This window comes from Anser cygnoides, chromosome 19, assembly GCF_040182565.1.
Source record: "Anser cygnoides isolate HZ-2024a breed goose chromosome 19, Taihu_goose_T2T_genome, whole genome shotgun sequence".
NCBI classification, from domain to species: Eukaryota; Metazoa; Chordata; class Aves; order Anseriformes; family Anatidae; genus Anser; species Anser cygnoides.
In genome coordinates, this window is record NC_089891.1 from 4,523,644 (window position 1) to 4,542,526 (window position 18,883).

The window sequence follows — 18,883 nt, forward strand, 5'->3', positions numbered from 1 at the left end:
GCGTGCACACGTATGTACGCATACATCCCCAAATCCCACTGCGCCCACCCAGAGTCTGAGCATCCGAGCCCTGCCCGCACCGCACCGGGGCTAGCAGCACGCACTCAGGGTTTCCTCCTCTCCCCAGGGGCAGAAGCATGTGCAGTGAAGCATCTTGTTTTGGTAGGGGTAAGGTTTGTTTTGTTTTGTTTTTTTTTTTAAAAAAAAGTTTTAAATACACCAGTTGCTACGTGTGTGTGTCGGAGCGAGCCGTGTCAGGGGTGCGTGCCGAGCGCTTGAAGCAGAAGTGGTGGGTTTTGCAGGCACTCTCGGTTTCTGGTTTGCTGTAGGTTTGGCCTCCCCCAGGTCATTTCTCACACAGATGAGCTCTATTTTTAAGGTAAAGGGAAAAAAAAAAAAAAGAATCAAACCCTGGGGAGCCGCTGTCAATAAGGGCTCACCCCGTTGCTGTGCCTGGTGGCAGTGTGGGAAGAGGAGGCATAGGGAGGGCAGGGACTTCATCCCCATGTACTTCTGTACTTCATGATTACGCTGGAGGGATTCCTACCAGTGTGACTCTAAAGGGAGCCTTTCAAACCTGGGTTGAAATTAAGCACCGGACTTTTGAAGCTGATGGGATGCATCTCACCCCGCAGGTAACACCTTGTAGGTGCTTGGCCAGCGTGCAGATCACTGCAAAACCCCTACAGGAACAAGCTCGCTGGAGAACCAGGCATTGCATTCATTTTGGTAGGGTGAAATTGAGACCGTGAACTTCCAGCAAGGCTGCAAAACTTGTTTCTCCCTGAAATGCCCAGGGGCTCCTTGGCCCTCTCTCATCTGACCAAGAGTGGCCGGAGAGCTGGTGCTCCGCACCCATCCACCCTCGACTGAGCGGCCCCGTGCCAGGCTGTGTGTCCCACCAGTGTCTGGCCCCAAAATGTGCCCAGGAAAAGCCCTGCCTTGGGTTTCTGTTCCTATGCCTTGTGTGGTCAGGTTGTCAAAGGTGTTTCTTTGCCTAAAGTTGCAAAAAGCCATTTATTGAGTAAGCTTTGGTGGGATTTACTGAAGTTCCTCATCTGTCTGGTTTTGGAGGTGGCGTAATCCTGTGTAGGAACCCACTTAGAGCTTCAGGTTCCTTTGGGAATTCTCTCCTGAGCATCGAGTTGTTGTCCTAGTAAAAGCATTAAACTCTGGTTTAACAGTGGATGGTCCTCTGCGGCCTGAGTTACAGCAAATTTACTTACAGTCTTCATTACTGGGAAGTTCAGGAGAAGGCATTATCCCACCAGGGAGTGCTGTTTAATTTCTGAGGAACCATTTCCTTGTTCTGATATAAATTTGATTGTAATGACGGGTAATTGTGGCAGTGGTATAACAGTGATAAACCATTGTGGCAATAGCAGTATTTGCAGTGCAACTTTGTGAAAATCCTTCAGAATGTCAGGTAAATGAAACTAGAGACCCAGCACACGTGGACCCAGCGTTTTATGCCATGTTCGGTTCACTTTTCACTCAATAAAGAGGAGAGGCACCGATCCTGGATTGGGGCTGATCTCAGTATTTGGCCTCACGCTTCTGTTTCATTGAGGTCGTTATAATCCATGTTGAGGTTGCGTTGAGATCTAAAAGTGTCAGGAATTTCCTCTTCCCATGCACAGGAGTCCCAGAATAGGGCAGGAGAAGGTCAATGAGGGCTTGGTGCAGCAAGGCTCTGTTAGTGTGAGCCTTGCCTGTGGCTGGACCTCCGCAGAAGTGCCAGTATTGCCCCGACAGACCCCCAAAACACATTGCCACCAGGAGTATTTAAATCTCGTGTCAGTCTGTAAGGCAGAGGCTATGACCTAGCATGCAGAATTGCACAGGTACTCGTAGTTTAGAGCAGACAGCTCCCTCCTTCTCCAGGGAGACGTGGAGCTGCTCGGCACGGCCTCCACCAGGACCTCTGCAGTGCTCCTGGCCGCAGTCATGCCGCCTGCCCGTGCCATCCCATCCCGTCTCCTTTGCTGGGTTTGCCGCGGGTGGGAAAACGCGGCGTTTGCAGAACACATTGCACAGCACGGCTGCTGTCCTCTGCAAGCCTCCTCCGGTGCTGATGCAGGCACGCACGCACAAAGCCCAGCAGCTGCCTGGCTGCTCGGGCAGGGATTTCCCCGAGCACTGCTTACCGTGGCTTTTTGGGGTGGCAGCTCGCCAAGCAGGGAGAGCAGCTCAGCAGAAGTGGCAGATCAACAGCACGGACGTTGTCGGCCCGCGCAAGCCCTTGGCCAAGCCCCTCCTGCATACACCGCGCTGCGTCGCGGCAGCATCAGCGCTCCTTGGTTCAGCTCCATGCCAGCAGCCTCGGCCTCCCCGGTGTGCCTGGTCCTTCACTGCACGTCCTGTGCCAGCCTCGGGAAACGAGAGGGGAAGGCAGGGGAAACGCAGGGCACGCAAGTGGGAAATGCCGGCTTTGCGCTTAGAAAGGGAAGCTGGGAAAATGTGCGTTTCGGGAGGAGGAACGGGGTAGCCAAGGCGGGAGAAATCGGTAGGGAATTATCCGATGAACCTACTTGACGGGATTAAATAAAAAAGTGAAATATAAATGCTTTTTTTCCGTGTTTCTTTGTCACTATTGCTAAAATATTGAAGTTTAAACAAGAAGGCTTTTAATGGAGGGTTGTCTCACAGGGTGTATTGTATTCACTGGAGTTTGCTCTCTCCTTGGCTAATTATATATATTTATCCATCTTATTGAAAGCTTCTCCAGGGCAAAGAGATGCCGGTTTATTTCTTTATTTAATAAAGAGAAAGAATAGTGGAGAGAGATCTGTTAAACACAAAGGCAGCTCAGTCGCTGACACTCCAGCTCTGGGGGGGTGCAGGAGCAGAGGCTGGGACCTTCCCGTGGATGTGGGGAGTCCCCCGGACAAGGTCTGCCCCTGCAGGCTCCTCGTCCTCCCGGACCAGTTCCTGTCCGGCAGGGACTGGGAGGTGGGTCCCCGGCAGGTCCCATCACCCCGCAAACGTCCATACCTGGTGGTAGGATCCAGCCGCATCCCTGGAAACGGCAAAACGTGGGGGCTTATTTCATTTCCTTTTTTTAATCTTTTTGGTTTTTTGGAACTTGGGGAAAAATGTGTGCTCCTCCCTAGAAGCTGCTGCTAGACAGCTATGTGCTGGCTCCTTCGACTTATTTATATCCTAATGGTGCTGCTGTATTTATTTCTTTTTTTGCTTAGCTATTCGTTTGAGCACCGTATGTTTTCTTCTGCAGGAAGATGAGCTCTCAGGAGTATCCTCTGCTTTATGGCTTTGTGCCGGTTCTGCAGCTTGGCTTTGTCACCGACTGTCACTTACTCATTTGCTTTTTGATTCAAAGGGGCGCGGGTCTTGGTACCTGGAGCACGTATTTGGGGATAGCCTCTGCGGGTCAGCTGTAGGGTTGCGTTGCTCTTTGGGTTCCCGTTCTGGCAGTGCAATGTCTGTGATGTCACAGCTGGCCTTGGGACACAAGGGATGGCATCAAGATTGCCATCGCTTGTTCCCCTCTCGGCTCTCCACCTTTCCTTTTGGCCAGCCACCCTTAGGGCTAAAGCCCTTTGGCTTTACCTTCATCGAACGAGGTGTTAAAAGGTGGGTGTGTGGGCAAGAGAGCTGGGCTTCAGTGGGTGTGCGTAAGGAGAGGATGTAAAATTCTGGCTGTTGCTTCAGTGTAGAAGCAGACGCCGGCTCCAGGGCTGCAGCACCCGGAGCTGGGCTCCTCTCTCCGAACTCAGGGACTGAGCCGTGCATCCCGCTTCCCCGCAGCCGGCCGGCAGTGCCGGCACACCACCCGCCTCGTCCCGAGGTGCGTGTCAGAAAATAGGTCAGCGGGGCGGCGCTGCTCGCTTTCCGAGTGGTGCTGGCGCACACAGATGTCGATGGCGCTGCGGGGCTGCAGGAAGGGGAGGCAGCAGCTGCCCTGGAAACCCGCAGGGTCGCGGCGTGGACCTGGATGCTGATGGCCTCCTGCGGTCTCCCACCACCCTAAAGCTCCGTCCTGCCGGGTCTGGGTGGCAGCAACGAGCCCCATCCGGGGGGCCAGGCTGCTCTGCATGCTTGGTGGAGAAAATCAGCAGCAGGGCATCCACAGCGTGCTGAGCTGATGGCGTTTAGTAACAGCCACGATAACCTGTGGCCCCAGCACTCCTCGATGGCAAACTGCAGTTCGGCAAGCTGCGGAGAGCTGCTCAGGGCTAAATCCCAGGCAGGGGAGGGGAGCAGGGGAACAGCCCGGTTCTGGTGCTGAGCACCGAGCCTGAGTGTGCTTATGGCTCCTGCTGCCTCTCCCGTCCACCTCCAGCCTGGGCAAGCAAATTATTGTTTCAGTGTCTTTCAGAGTAACGTACAATGGAGCTGGAAACCTCTCCCTGCGCTCTGCTGTTCCTCTTATGAAACTCGTGCTTGTGGCAGCAGCAGAATTGCCTCCTGCAAGGGCAGGAGGAGGCAGTGCAGCCCCCCAGCCTCCTGCCTCCCCTCCCTGGGCTGTATCATGCAGGCAAGCACAGGAGAAGGGCCGGGGGATCTCTGCGAGGGGCATCGAGCATTAGATCGCAGCCAGGCTCGGTCCTGGTCCATCAGCCAGACGTGAGCTGGAAGGGGAGCGTGGGCAGCGCGCGGGGATTTGCGTGGTTTTAGGGATATTTAGAAAAGAGACTGCCGTCACGTTAGGGCAGGATCTTTTGGGACAGCAGTCATTACATCATAGTAAATAACGCTGGGAGGTGATGGTGGTGCTGGGGACTGGGTGCGGGAGGTACCGGGAGGTACCCAGGAGTCCTTCCTGCCGCCGGCAGCGTTGCGGCGGTGTCTGCCCATGCAGGCAGTCATCCAGCAGCTGCTGCGGGACGTACCAGCACCAAGTGCTGGTCATCCGTGCATCCAGCCGGACACAGTGGCCGCTGCCACAGCCCCAAGCTACCGGTGCTCTGCAGGGCAAGTTCACGGGGGAACAGAGGAGAAGGTGCAAAAAATATTTGTCCCCTCTGCTGTCCAAGGAGCCGAGCGCTTTTGCGGCGATGCGGAGGGACGTGCACGCGGTAACGCCACCCCTAACGCACACCGCTCACAACCAGAGCGTTGGAGTTTGGGGCGGGGGGGGTGAGGGGCTGACAAGTTGGGAAAGGGGGAGAAAGGAGGAGCGGGAGGGCACCAGAGCCACGTGGGAACCCGGCGGCGCCCTGACCCTGCCACCGCGGGCTGGCCTCCCCGGTCGGTGCCCTTCAGAGACGGGCAGCGCGAGCAGAGCGATGCTCCGAGCAGCGCAGGGTTACGCACGGGGCAGGCAGCTGGAGACGACAGGCTATTGTCTGCGAGAGGGAATTTATTACAGGGCACCGTGCAAAGCCCAAATTAGGCTATCCAGGAGAAGGGAAAAAACCCTTGGTGTGTGTTATATGTATGCAGAGCTTGTCATATCGAGTAATGCAGTGCAATAAGGCTGAACCAGGCAGTAATGGGGCGCGTGGCTGCTTTTTTCTGCTTCCCTCCCTGTTGTTTTGTTGTGGTGGTGGTGGTGGGACCTTAATGAGCTTCCTTAAACAGATGCTCGAAGAGTCGCACTCCAATGCCCAGCGATTAAAAAAAAAAAATAAAGAAAAAGAGAGAGGGAAAAAAAAAATGAGAGAGAGGGGAAAAAAATGTTAAAAGCACAAGATTGGCAGAAATCATTTTTCAAAAGAAAAGAGCTTGGGGGTGGGGACGAGCTGGGAGAAGACTGTCAGGCTGTGGAAAAGTTTAATAAATTCCATGTCACTCTAAAGACCGTCGTGTGCAGAGTTGCCCAAGGCCAATAAAACCCGATAAACCTCTGATAGGCTGGCTCCGCTGCACTGGCACACGTTATTGCTTTGATACTTTACACAAAAATAGGGTGCTTTTTTTTGTTGTTTTTGATATGGTAAGAGGCCTTGCAGTGTGCTGTTCTTTATAATATATATATATAAAATCCATGATAAAAACACCAAAGGATTTAAGCGTGTAGCTGTCATCAGTTACTATTTAACTGAGCGAAACATGTTAAAAGCAGCAACAATACAATCTAGCAGGGAACGCATGAGAGCTCAGGCAATCTTCCTCCCACATTTAAGCGAGAGTGCTTTTTAAAACTGTAATCGTGGTGGGATCTGCGGGGAGGGGAGCGGGAAGCCGGAGCTGCTCTGCAAAGCAGGGAGAAGCATCTCAGAGTTTTGTTTAACCTGAGCCACGTTTGCCTGGTGTCGCACACCCGGGGGCATTTCCTTGGTTTCTCTCCCAGGAACAGCCCGGCTCTGCTGGTGGGGGACCGTAGCCGCGACCTGCCCGGCTCACGCTGCACGACCTGGGGCTCACGTGCCAGTTTGTAAAGGAAATATTCATTTTCTGTGCACGTGCCAGCTTTGGGAGCACGAGCAGGCTCCTGCGCTCGTACCCCCGGCGGTTCAGCGGAGCTCCCCAAGCCGTCAGGTCCCTCCGTCGTCCTGTTCACGGCGCTGGGTCTGGGGGCATCTTGCACAGCGCACCCTTCCCAGCGCAAACATGGGGGTCTCGCATTTCAGAGGACTTGGGCTGTTGCAGTGATGGCAAATCTGTTGGTTTCTCCCTGCTAGGACTCCTGCCGGGCTTTCCTCCAGCTTTGGTGTGGGTTTAGGTCCCTGACGTGAGCCCTGAGCTTGAAGTGGGCAGGGAACTGCTGCTAAAACCTAACGCAGAGCTGCTGCTGCTCCTGATGGGGAAACCCAGCCCGTGGGGTCAGGCTGGACGCTGACCCTGGGTGGCTCAAAGCAGAGCCATCTGAGGATGGCCCCGGGGGGGGCAGCCGGGACCTCCATGCCCGTGTCGGGGTGCTGGAAGGCAGCGTCTGGCTGAGGTCTGGGTCTCCGTACGGCACTGAGTGGTTGGAACATTTGGGCAAGATCACAGCCTGGCCTTACTAAAGGCAGGAAAATAAGTCTTTCATTTATTTATTCATTTATTTGTTATTATTATTGCACAGGAATTATTTGCAGTGTTATTTTCAAAAGAAATTTGGCCTGGGAAGAGCCCTCATTGAGAAGAGCTTCCCAGTGCTCAGGAAGAAATTAGTTTTGGTTTGGCTGAGCTACGAACCTTTGGTAATGACGTGCTTAGTGTGCTCAGGACATTTCTTCATCTGAACTGCCAGCTGCTTTCTTCCCCCCTCCCCGTCCAGACACCCACTTCACAGGGGAAGGGAGAACTTCAAGAAAATCCTCCTCTTCCCCCAGAGCCGCTTGCAGGCAGGAGGATGCTTCTTTCCAGGGGTTGCAAAAATACCTCCTCATTAAATCAGTGTTTTGCCTATTTTCCACCTCTGAAAAAAATACACATTTTCTTTGATTTGGAGCAAAAGTTGCACTGTGTGAGATGTAATCCCAACAACCTGGGAGATTCAGGTTGAATCCCCTTTTATCTGGCTAAGCGTGCAAGTCACCTCAACCCTTCGTTTCTCCCCAAGGCTTTTGTCCCAGCCCTTGGTGCTTTTCCTTATTGAAACCCCAAACCCTGTGGACCAGGAGGTTGCAGACTGTCCGGTTCCTCTCTCTTTTGCGTGTTTGCAGTGCCTGTCTTGGGACAAGCCATGAGCATCCCAGCAGCATTTCAGAGAGGGGATAAAAATGTGGCTTCATCCAACATGTTGCTCCTGGTCAGAAAAACAGCGATTCCCTGGCAAAATTCCCACTTCTGTGCAGTGCCAAAAAGCTTTGCATCATCTCCCCTCTGGCTTCCTTCTGGCCACAGCTCAGCAGGCTTGGTGCGAGGAGGAGGCAGTGGGATCGTACAGGTACCTGGGGAAGGGAAAGGTAAAGAAAAGAGGCTGCGAATGTTTAATGCTGTCCACATATCAGCAGCGCTCGCTCTGTTCATCATAATCCCATTTTCTGCCTCAGACGTGTCATTACTGCCCACCGGATTTGGGGAGATAGCAGCAGGAAATGAGCTGGAAAAACATCAGACAGTTTGGGTCTTTTTTAAAAAGTCATTAGCACCTTTAAGATATTTAATGAACTGCGGGCAGCTCTCGGAGAGAAGGATAAATTTGCTGCGGGTATGGCCGTGAAGCCAGCCTCTGCAGAAAGGCAAGAGGAAAGGTGCTGGAGGGCAAGGCGAGCCGAGGGCGAATGTCCAAGTACCAAATAGAAGGGGAATTAAAAGGTGGAAACCTGGGGGGACCTCTCCCTAGGACTGCTGTGGGTGAGCAGAGATGTGCAGGGGAGCTCTCACATGTGCTCCCCAATCTCAGCAGCACTTGCAGAGCCGTGGGTCGATGGAGGGGCTGGGCAGAGCCGTGGGTCGATGGAGGGGCACCATCCCTGCTGGGCAGGCTCACCCGTCTGTCGATGCTGGTTGCCCTTCCTCTGAGCAGCCTGGAACAAGGAGGTGAAGCCGAGCTGTGATCCCAGGGGACGCTGAGCCACGTTCCTGGCTGCCTGCACCGCTCCACAGGGACATCTGTAAAACCCAACGTGCCCTAGGCGCTGAGAGGCAGGGGCAGCACACCCCAGGAGATGCGCGGGGCCCTGTGCTGGCTGCAGCCCTATCTGATTTTGACAAAGCGTTTGGGCTGTTGTTCTTCTGCTGTTGTGCACTCGCCGTACCGCCCGCGCACCTACGAGCGTATCTCATTTGCAGCGTAGCTCTCAGGTGGGAAGAGGCATTTATCCTCCTGACAGGCGCAGAGGGGCCGAGCCACTTGTCCATAGCAGGGACGAGGCAGAGCGGCTCCGCGAATTAGCAGGGGCCTGAACCCAGACCTGAGCTGGCGCCCGGACTGCTGGCGCGCACATCCTGCCTGCTGGGAACACGAGGTGGAGAGCAGACGATTTGTTTGGCAGGCTGCTGCAATTTATAAGGAGAGGCACTCTTTTTTTTGGCAATATTTTATAATTTACGATTGCCATGGATATCACGTCTCCGTGTGTGAGAAGCAGGGATGAGCCCAGGGGGGTGCACAAGATGCTGAGGGCTTTGGGGCGGTACAGAGCCGTGCGCTTGCCACCGAAACTTCCAACCCCAATTAAATCCCCAAAGGAATTTCCCAAAGCACCTAAGCAGGCTACGTGCCCAGTTCTCAGAGCCTGCTGGGACTCGGACATCTAATCTGCTTAGCTGCTTTTGCAAGTCTCGCTAGGTGCCTGCTCGAAAACTTTTGCAAGTCTGGGCTGTGACAAGCGGCCGAACTGCAGCAGGTCCCCTCTGGAGGTGGCTGCTGGGCTTCGGGCAGAGCTGGGGGAGCAGCGCCTCCACCCAGCCCTGCCGTGGGACACCGTATGCTGTCCGTCCCTAGATCATCTCACATTGTTCCACTTTTTGCAGAATTACCGTGGGAAGGCAGGAAGGCAGGGTGTTCCCGTCCCCTCCCTGCCTGCAAGAACAGTGGTTCTGTTGGATGCCGCGAGCAGCGGTTTGACTTTGAAAAGCGCCTCTTGTGCTGCGCTTTTTTGGAAATCTGGCCCATAATGACCACCGCTTTATGGGACCAGAGCTCCACATCGGAAAGAGCAAAGGAAAAACCTCTCAGCAAAGCACGGCGTTGCTGAAACGTGAAAAGAGCAGCTCTCATACAGGAGCAGCGCTTCTGTCCTCGCAGAGGTGTTCAGAATCAGAAAGCTCATTTGTAGTCGTGCAAAGCGCTGAGCACCTGGCCAGAGCCGCTGACGGAAGGAGCACGGACCTTTGGATGCTTTGGGAAATCAGGCCACGGGTTTTGATTGTGAGCCGGAGCCGTGTGTGAAAGCCGTGGCTGCAGGACACCAAGCACTGCCCCAGGCAGCTGCAGCCCCCACCAGTCCCGAGGGCATCCCCTGCTGGGATCCCAGGGCCGTTCCTTGTCCAACCCCATCCCCAGAAGCCGACCCCGTTTGCTGAGATACGATTACCAGCGCGGTAATTGCAGGCTGGAAATGAGACCCCAGCCTTCAAAGCGCGGGCTCCGAAGCGCGGCTCAGCGCTGGCAGGATGAGCTGCCCAGCCAGCCCTGCTCGGCTCCTGCCTGAAATGATGTTTGACTACAGGCCATGAAATGTCATTCATCCTTCCCCATCTCCCTCCCATCTGCTTCTATTCAGATTCAGCACCGAGCAGCAGCAGCAGCAGCAGGTATATGAAACAGATTTTCAGGTGTTCGCGTGTCTTTCTCTTCTCTTTCTTTTTCCCCCAGCTCCCCTTTTATCCGTGAGGAAGCAGCATGAAAGGCAACGCAAATGAGAATCGGAGAGAAAGTGCTGGGTTTCAGGCAATCAGTTCACACAGCGGTGTCTGAGCCGCTAACACGGGGCCGTGGGGTCCCAAAAACTGCCTCTGCCGGGGGGTGACGGCCACGGCCGGCGTGGGAAGGGTGCGCGGAGGCGGCCGGTGGGCACCGGCTCCCTTCTCCTCCCGCTCCCTGGCAGGAGCAATTTCACGGCTCTCGTCATCTGTGGACAGTCAGAGAAGGGGGAGATCAGAAATGACAAATATCTGCATTACCTTCAGAGATTAAAATGCCGCCAAATGTTCTTTTAATAGGAAACCCCCAGTGGTTCTGTGTAAGAGACAGCTTTCTTTTTTATTTATTTGAAAGGACAAAACGCACAGGAAAAAAACAGGCAAAAATGCAGAGGTAGGGGGAATTGGGAGGCTACCGTGAAAAGCAGGCTGGATGTCGGAGCTGGACATGTCCCATTTGCATGGATAATTGATAATCATCTATTTTTCCCCACCAGTCAAAAAAACAGAGTGCATTTTGAATAGACAGGACCGGCTCTTGCCATTTCCTTGTCAGCGTTATCTCATTAGGATCAATACTTCTCTTTGCCTTTCTAAAAGCCTGGGAAAATCAGGGGGATGGATTTCCTCGAACAGGATAAAACCCTTGCAGAGTACTTTGGAGAGGTGAGATAAGAAATTAACATTAGGAAACGCGATTGCTATCGCGAGCAGAGGGTTTGCATCTGAATCGCGTCGGAAACCTGCTTCCAGCACATTTACATCCTGAACCAGCAGCCGCTCGCCCCGATTTGCAGCCCCAGGGTGCAGAAGCGCCCCGGGGCGTTGCTTTGCTCAGATGTGCCCCCCCTGAGAGAGCACCCCGCTCGGAAATCCGCTGTCTGCCGTGTTTGCAGGTCGAATGTGGGCAGGGGAAAAGGGACAGGGTGGTGCGGAGGGCGTGCAGCTGGGGGTGCTTGTGCTGAGCCTGGGGTACGACCACAGGAGAGGGATTGCTGGCGGCTGGGAGGGTGAGGGGAGTGCCCGTGGAGCTGCCGTGGCCTGGGGAAATGGAAAGTGTTGGAGGAGGAGAGGGGATCGCTCCCCGGTGCGTGCGGGGAGCCCGGCTCGTGGGCCTGCTTTGGCTGCGGATGGCAAATGGAGCAAGAGGATGCTGGAGCTGGCTGATGAGGGCTGGGAGCTGACAGCTCGGGAGCAAATGAGACATGACAGGAAGGGGGGAGATAATTTAACAGGCTTGGCCTGATGTTGTCCTTCAAAGCCGTGTCTTGATTTTCTCTTGCTTTAGATTTGTCAGATCTGATTTTCCCCAGAAGACGGAGGGGGAACGCTCTGCTCTGCGCGCGCTGCACAGAGGTGCCCGCGCAGCCTCCTGTTGCTCTGCCAAGCCACGGGCGTTCACGAGTATTTGATTTTAAGGGACTGGAAGCACTTTAGTGTTGTTCTAATGACTCCTCCCTCATCAATTGCCTCCTCGAGAGCCGCTGCGCTATTTTTGCTCAGAGTTTCAAAACAATTCCCCCTGCCCAAAGCAGAAACCGAGCGCAGGAAAAGTCAGGAGCTGCCAGCTTCGCTGAGGTCACCAAAAACCGAGATTTGGAGCAAAAGCGTTTGGCAGCCTTGACTTTCTGTGTCACTGAGGGCTGGCTGGGGACAGAATTCCTCTGCCCTTGGGATCACACAGCCCCTTTTTCGGCTGGGTTCCCCCGTGGCAGGATCACTGCATACGGGTGGTGGGAAGCCTGGCAGGGTTTGGGGACGGGCTGTGCCCCCTGCTCCGAGGGGCTGGACCCCTCGAGGGCTTTTGCCGCTCACCCCAAAGGCCAGCAGCAGCCCCCTGGCCGCAGGAGGTGCATGCGGTGGAGCAGGGGTGAGGTTTATGTCTTGCACGAGTCTCAGACAGGTTCGTGAGCGCCTGCATCTCCACGCCGTGGCTCGCAGGCTCTGCTCATGCGGCAGGTGTTGGTGGCAGGGGGTTGAGGTGGAAGTGTAAAACCGAGCCCTGCTGGGCATGGGTTCGTGCTGTGCTGACACTACCCTGCCCTTATTTTGTAACAGAAGCGCCGGCATTAAATCATTTCCTAAACTTGCCTGTAGCAAATGGCTCGGAAGGACATAAAAAGCAAGCTCTTGTTTCTCCTCTCTACCCACCCCAGCTTTTTTGCGCGGCTGGTGCCTGGTGCAGCTCCTGTGCCGTGGGGTCCTAAGGATTTGAGGCTGCAGCCTCCCAAAACCCAAACCTGCCCGCAGCCAGGAGCTCCCTGGTGCAGGGGGAGGTGAGGTTAGCATCTCCATTTCCCCGTGGATGTTTGTTTAGTCTCTTTGGGCTGGGCTCTCCGGAGCCCCAGGTGAGAAATGCAGCCGGTGCCCAGGGCACTGCACAGCCGGTGAGGCACAGGCCTGCGGGAGCTCTGATGTGGGGCTCGCGCATCTGCGTGGTGATTTAAAATCCTTCCCCAAATCCCAACCTCCTGGCCAGAGCCAGGCAGGGATTAGAAGAGGTTTGCCACAAAAAAAAAAAAAAAAAACAACAAACCAAATGAATAAAACCAACCAAAGCACGTCCTGGTGGTGAATTCAGCGACGGCAGAAGCTGCTGCTTGCAGGGAGGTGGTGGCGCCCGTCCCTCGCTGCTGCCCTGGGGACACCTGCCTCCTCTGCGGGGGCTGCCCCCGTCCCAGATCCTTTGGTTTTGGGGTCAGACGATGCAACAGGAAGGCTGGGGAGCCTGGCCTGCAAAGCGGTGGCTCCTGAGACCTCTGAGCTGACCGAGAGCCAGGGCCAGCACCGTGTGTGAGGTCACAGAACCCCGGAATCGCAAAGGGAGCACGGTGACAGCGCCAACCAGAGCCAGGGCGCTCAAGGCATGGCCCAGCACTCTGCAGCCCCAGGGAGCGGCGAGCAAACCCTGCAGAGGAAGGAGGAGCAGCGCTGGGTTCTCCTAGGGCTGTGGAAATGGCAGCGGATGGAAGCTGATGTGGATGGAAGCAGCTCCCCGGCAGGGCAGCCCAGGTACGGCTCTCTTCGTTAACAGCCCGACCCAAGCTCAGTGATAATTGTGCACTCTGTGATGCCCCCTTCAGTAGGCGAGGGAGGCCGCCCGAGGGCCTGGCGCACAAGGGAGGTGAGGCCTTTGCTTGACAGGACGCTGCCCGGTGATTTTTCACAACCCTTTGAGCAGTTTTGCTGATTCTTTTATTTTTAATTGGTTCCCCTTGGAAAACCCGTGCTGCAGCCTGTCCCCTCCCGGCGTTTTGTGCCAACGCTGGTGCCAGCAGTGAGCTGGGCACTGCACAGGGCATGCGAGGAGCTGGGGTCACCTCAACCAGCCTGTCCCTAACCTAGGAGGGCATTTTGCACAGAGATTTTAGCCTGCGGCGGGTTTGGTGCTAGCAGAGGTGCCACACGTTGCGTGCTGCTGCAGGAGCCACATTGAGGAGGTTTGCTTTGTCCCCTGGAAGAGCAGGGGAAGCTTTTCCTCAGCCCTGCACCGGAGCAGCACGGTGCTGCAATGCAAAAAGCAGTCCTTTAGAAAGGGGGATTTGCAGCAAAGCCTGAACAGCATCCCTCAGCCCCGGCAGCGTGCTCCCGCCGGTCCCCGAGCAGGGACCCCCAGCCTGGGGGTGGTGTCTGGGGGGTTGCCTTGCTGGGCATCCCGCTGTGCCAAATCCCCTGGGAGGTGTCAGGGCTCTGTGCCGGATCCGGCCCTTGTTCTGGGGGGTTGGAAAAGCCCCTGCACACTCTGACCTTGTGGGGATGGAGGGAGGCCCAAAGGCTGCCCACTGCTCCTGACGCCCGTTACAATGCCCCAAGCTGGGACCCACCGCTGGCCCCACCAAATTTGTCCTTGACCACAGCTTATAGCCCCGTGGCTGTAAGGGGTTATTCGGGCCAGCAGCAGCTCTTCCAGAGGCAAACGCTGGCCTCCTGGTGCCATTTGTACACCGCCTTCGCAGGGGTGCTCTGCCCTCCGCCGCCTGTATGATTTGTTGGGTCTGATTCCTCTCTGAGCCATAGGCTCTTACCAGGGAAATCGCTCTCCCAAGTTATGCCGGACTGACTGCTGCTCTCCTTTCCCGGCAGGGTCAGAAGTAAGCGCGAGCAGCTCCTTCCGAGCGCTTGCAGGAGTGGTTTAGAGAAGGGCACTGCTAGCTGCAGTGACACCTCCAAAGGAAACCTCGGGCTCGCTCGGATGGGCTGGGTCAAACAGCTTCCCTTTGGCTTTTCAGCACCGTGAGCCTGACCTTGCCATCGCTAAAGAAGGCGAATGGTGGGACACTCTTCAGAAATTGGGAGAAAAGTGGGGTATTCGGAGAAAATTGAGGTATTGGGAGGAAATTGGGGTACTGGGAGGAAATCAGGGTCTGCTGCCTGTCCCTCGCCACACAGAAGGGACGCCTGTAATAACAGTGGGATTCATTTTAGGAAGAATGATGTGCAAAATGCCCAACTTCTTTCACTTGTGGTCGGGTGAGCTTGGATATGTGCAGCGTGGCTCTGTTGGGATTAGCACTGATTTTTCCACTGCGTGTGTAGGTGCGGCGAGGCAACACCCACCCACCCTCACTGCCACCGTCGTCCTTTTACGAAACACCCCCCTAGGAGCTGTGGTTCCCATCTCAGCATCGCCTCCGGCTGCTGCGTTCCCCTCGCGAGCAGCCCCTTGCAGCGGGGTTTGCAGCAGGGCTCGGCCCGCGGCTGCCTGGAGCCGGCACAAAGAGCAGCCGAGCAAAGGCAGCAAACAAAAAGAAATCCTTTGCACGCTTCGCTGCCTCCCCTTCCTCCCTCGCTCTCTTCTCTCCCCAGCCCCCATTTCAGTTCAGTGCTGCTGGGACCTGTTGCTGCTGTGGCTGGCTCAGGACAGAGCCCACAGCCACAAATGTCTCCGTCCCCTCTGTCCCCTCCGTCCCCCAGGCAGGCTGCCTGCCTGCTGCTGTAGACATGCTTTTAACCAGCCTTTAAAGATAATAAAAGGACCTACAAAGCCTAATATGAGTCAAAGTGTTTTCAAGAAATGTCAGCTGCCACACGTCTCTATTTAAATAGGATTTTTTCTTCTTTTTTTCCAGCCTGCGTTTGTAAAGTGAAAAAAAAAAAAAAAAAGGACAAAACTACCACACTGCTGTGCTAATTCATGAGAATGCCATGGAAAGCGGTGGTGAGAAGTAAAAAGGGAAAAGGAAAAATGACCAGGTCAGCTGCACTGCCAAGGATGAGCGAGGCACTGAAAGGCTGAACAGAAAACGTGGCGTTTGAAGAGATTTGGGGCCTGATTTAACGCCTTTCTTTGCTCTGTGGTTCCCGTGCTATTGTATTGCACGCGATGCACATGTGAGCAGACATGGCCCCTGCCTCTGTGCTCCAGCAGTGCACTTCTGTGCCTTGCAAGGAAAAAGATAGATGCAAAAAAATGTGTTTTTTTTTTTTTTAAGTGACATCTTGCTTTAAAAGCCTTTGTCTCCTGTCCCGGTGCAAGGCCTGGGTTATAATCTGGGTTTGATCTAGTTCCTGTGCAACAAATCTCCTCGTGGCCTGCTCTGCCCTGCCCTCACTCAGCGTGTTTCCTGCTGGAGAGCCCGGATGCGCAGACCTCCCTCCAGCACGAGCCCTGGATTGAGATTTCCCTTTACAGGTTAAAAAAAAAATAAAAATAATAATAATACTAAAAACGTCCTTGCCCGGGCCAGAGCTCTGCTCTGCACTTCCTTTCGCTGCCTGGGTGTAACCGCTTGGGTGAGCATCCTGGGGAGGAGGAGAGCTCTGAAAGAGCCAGCGGTTGGTGCAGTGCACGCAGGCGTTGCACCCAGCTGGCACGGAGGTGGCCTTGGGCTGGGCAAGTCCCTTGTGGCTGTAGGCACAGTACAACGCTGTCCCCAGGGGGATGTCCCCCCAGGGGTTGGCTGCAGCATCCCTGCTTCGGAGGGATTTTCATCCCCAGGGCGGCAGGGGATGACCCAGCGCTGCGTGGTGCCCCCTTTCCCTCTAATCCCGGAGCTCGGGTGCTCCTTGGAGTAACAAAACCTCCTCTTTGCATGGGAGAGGACCCGTGGTCCCAACCGGCCGAGCGCTCCTGCGTGACCAACACGCCAGCAGCCCCGGCGGCTGTCGGCACGGAGCGAGCCCATTAGCTGAGTTACCGCCGTAATTTCATAATGGGATGGGGAGCGCTCGGGAGATGATAGAAGTGTGTAATTAAACCAAGTCTATCTGAGGATCTTCCATTACAGCATGGTAATTTCTGGATCTCGACATCCTCCTTTCCTTTTTTTAGAAGTCGGAGAAAAGGTAGATGTGAGCGTGGTGCGTTGCGCTTGAAGCCTTAGGTAGTGCACCTTCATGGTCATAAATCCCTGCATATTTATGATCCAGGGCAGTTAACCTTGCAAATCAGATTACACAGATGATGATATGCCTCGCCTTTACCTGGCTGGCAGGAAGGAGAGCTGCCAGGGAGGAGAGGCACGCGTTCCAGCGGCGGAATGTGTCGTGTATAGGAATTCAGCAACATCCTTCTGAATAAATGGAGAGCTCTCCTCTGGGACTCACTGTTTTTTATTGCAGAAGCTATTAAAACTCCATCAGAGCAGCAGGGTTCAGGGCAGCAGGTTTTGTGTGTTTGCAGATGGTAGTTAACCTGGTTATTTAGAGTCCAGCTGTAGATGTTTCTCTGTACTCTTGAGCTGCAAAGAGTCAAGGCACAGCAGTTTGCAAATTCTCCTTCCATGCTCCACTTCCAAAATTTGCCATTCTCTGACCATTGCTCGGGGACCCTTTCGTGAGTCTTGCTGCAGGTTTGTGAATACCCGGTGTGACAAAATGCTGTAGGAACCAGCAAAACCTAGGAGCAGATCTTCAACGTTCCCCCTGTCTGCCTTAAGTGGGCGGGAGCCAGCGGTTTAAAGACAAAGCCAAAAGCCCAGGTTTTTCCTGAGAAAAGGCTGTGCTGGAAGACACCAGGAGACTGACAAGAGCTGACCTGCACAAAGCGGGGATGCCTGGCCCGTGGCAGTGCTTGCTGGCTGAAATGCAGCATTTTGCTCGGTGCCTGCACTGCCCCTGGCTGTCCAGGCAGCTCAGCATACAGCAGGGGCCACGAAATGCATCTGCACCCACAAAAGCGCGTGTGCAGAGCTCCAAATGCCCTCGTGCAGACCCAGCCCCGTACTCGCAGGGAATGGCAGCGTCCGCTTGGCCCTGTTCTGACTCACGCTGTTGTTGTTGGGAGGAAAGAAAGCCTACTTCATGCAGACGGGTGTTTTGTGACGGGGAGGGATCTGAGCTTGCAAAGTTTGGATTCTCATGAAAGAATGTCTCCAGGCTTGCACTGAATTTGGCCCAAGGCTCTCAGGATTACAGGGAGACAAGAAGAATGGTAGATTTGCATGACCCTTCTTTTCTTTCAGCTGAAGCTCTCGGCATTTTGATGCAAACAAGTGACCCGTGACCGTGCGGCCGATGGAGTGCCACTTGCTGAGATCCGTGCGAGTGCTCTGCATGTCCTGCTCTCTGTCGGCAGGGCCTTTTGTTATCCCATAACTCTTCCACCAACTTCCCAGGTCCTTTTCTTCTGTTGCTTTGAAAACTTCGGCTCCCCTTGCTAATTAAATACCCTTATTCCAGCACCATCATCGCCTGCTGCTCCCAGACTCGCAGCACTTGCAGGAAAGCTGCAGCACCCCGGTAGCGGAGGGGTGGGCGCCGGGGGGGGCGATCAGACAACACGGGGTGATGAGAACTGGGCAACTAGGGACTGGAATTAGAGAGGCAGCACAAAAGGCCAAGTCTGATGAAAAAAATCGAGTCTGGTGTCAGAAAGCATGACTCTGGCTTGTTAAGCAATCCATACAGGGTTTCCTTTTCTTCTCCTGTGGCTTTTCAGGTTTGTTTTTTTTGGAGATGCCTGGGTCATATTTCCCCCCTTGTTGTGGCAGCAAAGACAGGGCTGTGCCCCTCCTTCCTGCCTGCGTTTATGAATCTTTCCTTACCCGGTGAACACAACCCCTCTGGCAGGGCTGTGTCGCTGCAGGAATTGGGCTTTTTGAGCAGGTTTTGGGCACATTGGCAATTTGGGGTGAATTTCCCATGTTAAGACAAAGGTGGAGCAGGCTGAAGCGCGGTGGAGATGCAGCTGCTGGGCTCTGCCATAAGAAACAGAGCACGACTACCCAGATTTTACGGTGGGAGTCCAGGCCCCAGGAGTTGGTTTTCTATGTCCAATGAGCTCCTATTGCGACTCGCAAGCCGCTGGGATGTGGATCTGAGTAAAATCCTCTCCTCCCCATATATCTTACAATTTTGCTAATGGGAAAGAAGTAATGAGTGCAATCATCGCTGCAGCCTGCCCTCTCCATCAGGAGTATCTATTGCGTGGACTTTATTACGCTGCCCCACAGAAACGAGGTTAGGGAGAGTGGTCAAGAGGTGATGCGATCCTTTATTTCTAAATGCCCGTAGAAGTGTGTCCTGGGAAGTGGGGATCTGATTTGCAATTGCTCAAAGGACGCAGGAGAGAGAGAAATGAACAAATCAGCTATGGAAATTATACCCTTGCCTTCCCACTTAGGAAAACATTATCTGTTCACCCTGGTAGAGGTCTGGATAATGATAAATGGGTACTAATGGAACAGAGTAAGTAGACCTGCCAGTCATCGTTACGTACTTCCCATTCCTTACCCAGCCC

At 54.5% G+C, this 18,883-nt stretch overlaps 1 protein-coding gene and 1 long non-coding RNA gene across 6 annotated transcripts in view; both read left to right on the top strand.

The window, feature by feature from the left end:
- The window catches only part of TNRC6C (trinucleotide repeat containing adaptor 6C), a 295,946-nt gene that overhangs the window by 157,657 nt on the left and 119,406 nt on the right, over positions 1-18,883 (top strand). The window lies entirely within an intron of this gene.
- LOC125184263 (uncharacterized) lies at positions 13,075-15,576 on the top strand. Its single transcript, XR_007167999.2, has 2 exons — positions 13,075-13,215; positions 15,273-15,576. It is a non-coding gene; the product is annotated as an uncharacterized lncRNA (long non-coding RNA).